This window comes from Neophocaena asiaeorientalis, unplaced genomic scaffold, assembly GCF_003031525.2.
Source record: "Neophocaena asiaeorientalis asiaeorientalis breed wild unplaced genomic scaffold, Neophocaena_asiaeorientalis_V1.1 scaffold249, whole genome shotgun sequence".
NCBI lineage: Eukaryota > Metazoa > Chordata > Mammalia > Artiodactyla > Phocoenidae > Neophocaena > Neophocaena asiaeorientalis.
In genome coordinates this window covers 3,912,110-3,915,304 of record NW_020172625.1, presented here as the reverse complement: position 1 = coordinate 3,915,304, position 3,195 = coordinate 3,912,110, and the positions used below count along the sequence as shown (strand labels likewise).

Sequence of the window (3,195 nt, the reverse complement as noted above, 5' to 3'; positions counted from 1 at the left end):
TCTGTCATTTGTTAAAAACAAACAAAGAAAAAACAATGAAGGAAGCTGGAAAACAAAAAGCTGTACTCACAACCTTGATGGCAAATAAGGAACAACTTCTAACTGTTTTAAAAAAGCCATTCTCATTATTAAAAATTCACTGAATACCCACAATATTTCAGTCACTCTAAAACTAGTCACAGAGCCTATCTTCCAAATAGTTTATCAGTGTTTTATTTTTCTTTCACCTAGGTAGACAGTGAAACAGTCTCCCAATTTATTCAACCAAATCATAGACAGCCCAGCACCATATTTTTCTCACAGCAGGTTCTCAGTAATAGTGATTGATTACTCAGTTATCCAAGGGTTTTTTTTTTTAACATAAAACAGTCAAAAACTAAGAAATGAACCTCTCTTGGGTCAAAGTGAGCTCACTACCCAGCCCTCCCATAAACCTGCCGAGTTGCCCACGTTTTATTTAAAGAGAATTAAATGTTTCAGGATATCTGGTGGGAAGACACGAATGTGGCAGAGGGTCCTGGAATGGGAGTCAGGTGATCTGGGAGCAAAGTCTGGCTCTGTTCTTTACTGGCGGTGAAACCTTGGTCAAACTTCTTGCCCCACTGAACCTCAGTTTCCTCAACTGCAAAGGGAAATAATAGCTACCTCACAAGTCTATTTTGGGTACTAAGTGGAAAAATCTATTTCTTAGAGCTAAGACAGATAATCAACAAATTCGAACTAAAGGGAGCTAAAAATCATCCCTGTTTCTATAAAATGTAAATAGGGCTTCCTGGCTGTCTTGTCCACAGTGGTCCTACATGGTTTTATTACTGTGGGTGGAGGACACATTCTTATCTTAGTACATACACACCTGCAACAGCCCTCGTATATTATTGTTCTCATTTGACAGATGAGGCCAGTCTGGAAGGCCTTCAACTTTCCTCTCAAGGACTGAAAATCTTCTTTGCCAATCTCATGACATTAATACTGGCCCAGAGCAGCAGAACAAGCTGGGCAAGCTTGGTGTAGTGGCTGGGATTGGGGGAGTCTAATTTTTACCCTTTGGACCACACAGCAGAGGATCTAAGGCTCTAATAGTTCCACTCTGTCTGCTGATCTGCCCAATGTGGTTTTGCAGAGTGCCCCATTCCCTCTCCTGACTCTCTCCAATCCATTCATGCTTTAATTCCACCAGTATTTACAGATTCCAAGCAATCGTGCATAAAGATCAGCCTCATTATTTTACAGTAACATTTTGTATGAAGTGTGTACCATATACAAAAGGGCTGTATGGCACTCCTTGACCTTACTGTTTCTCACCTCCTTCTAGTAAACCAACCAGAATTCCCTTATACTGTCGCCATCCCCTCTTCAGATTCAGATCTCTGGGAGTCTGCACCTGTTCATCCACTTATTCATTTTACTAAGCCACTACAATGTCTCATGCATTGTGCAAGCCTCTTGCCTTATGGCTTCATTCATTCTAAAAACACTGTGTTCTTTTTGTGCTTAGCACAGTCATGGCTCATGGTCCCAAGAAGCCCCTGAAACATGTAGCAGCTCCAAAGCACTGAATGCTGAGTAAACTGACCAGTATGTTTGTTCCTCATCCATCAGGTGATCCCCACAAGCTGAAAGAGTGTCTCCCCCTCATCTTTTTCTAAGGAACAGACTTAAGTATTCCCTGACAGGAAAAGAAGTAAAGAAGATCTGCATGCAGCAGTTCCTTAAGGTTGATGGCAAGGTCCCAACTGATAGACCTCATCTACTGGCTTCAACGAGGTCAGCAGCATTGGCAAGATCGGAGAGAATTTCTATCTGATCTGTGATACAAGGGTTACTTTGTTGTTCATCATATGATACTGGAGGAGCCAAGTACAACTTGTACAAAGTAAGAAAGATCTTTGTGGGCGCAAAAGGAATCCCTCATCTAGTGATCCATGATGCCCGCACCATCCATCATCCTATCCCCTTCAAAGTGAACGACACCATTTAGACTGATCTGGAATCTGGCAAGATGACTGATTTCAACAAGTTTGACACTGGTAACCTGTATATGGTGATCAGAGGCGCTACCTTGGGAAGAATTGGTGTGATCGCCAGCAGAAAGAGACAACCAGATTCTCTTGATGTGGTTCATGTGGAAGATGCCAACGGCAACATCTTGGCCTCCCCACTCTCCAACATTTTTGTTATTGCAAAGGCAACAGACCACGGATTTCTTTTCTCTGAGAAAAAGACATCTGCCTTACCATTTCTAAAGAGAGAGACAAGAGACTGGCAGTCAAACAGGGCAGTCAGTGAAATGACTGCTAGGTGACATGATTGGAAGGGTCTTTGTACTTAATTAAAGATAATGTGTCACGATTAATGGCAAAAAATACCTCACAAACAAACAAACAAGCAAACAAACAAAAACTGCTTACTGAGCTTCAGGCACTGCACCAGGTTCTGGAGATACAGCGGTGAGCAAACCCATACAGAGACCCTGGTCCCTACTCTCGTTAATCAAACAAACATGCCCAATAGAGATATAATAACAAGTTGAGGTAAATGACCTAAAAACATCACCCCAAAACCTGACTTGGACTCATGAATTGGGGAGGCTGGGTGGGAGGGGTCATTCAGCAAAAGGCTTCCCTTCTCCTTAACCTGATCAGAAGAGGTAGGAGTTATTCAAACTTAGGGAGGTAGGAGGAGAATCTAGCAGAAGCTGGACAGCAGATGGGTCAGATCCCAGAGTCAGGTTAAGAGTGTTGTTGGTTCTCCAAAGAGCAATGGAAAGTGATAATAAGGATTTAAGGGAATGATGGGACAGATGTGAAAGATGCTTTCACAATGATCTCCCTGGTAGCAGTGGGAGAGTGGTTGGCAGGAGACCAACTTGTTAGCTGGCCATTGCAGTCATCTGGATGACTTAGTGATGTCTGGGATATGGTGGGTGGGGAAGGGATGGAGGAAAAGAAAGTTCCCAGTTGGAGAAACTGGATGAATAATAATGCCGTTCACTGAGATAAGGAACTGCAGGAAAGGACCAGCTTGGGGGCAAATGGAGAGAAGCAGCATTGTTCCAGGTTCTGTGCTGAGGGCTGTAGGTACATTATTTTGGCTTTATGACAAACCTGCAAAGTAGGTATTATCTCATTTTTCAGATAAAAACCCAAGGCTGTATTATCAGCTTAGTTTTTCTAACCCAACCTTTGTGGCTCTGAT

General features: G+C 42.7%; 1 pseudogene; it reads left to right on the top strand.

Moving 5' to 3' along the window:
• Nucleotides 1-1,502: 1,502 nt before the first annotated feature.
• On the top strand, nucleotides 1,503-2,286 carry LOC112395641 (40S ribosomal protein S4-like; annotated as a pseudogene).
• The last annotated feature ends 909 nt before the right edge of the window (nucleotides 2,287-3,195 follow it).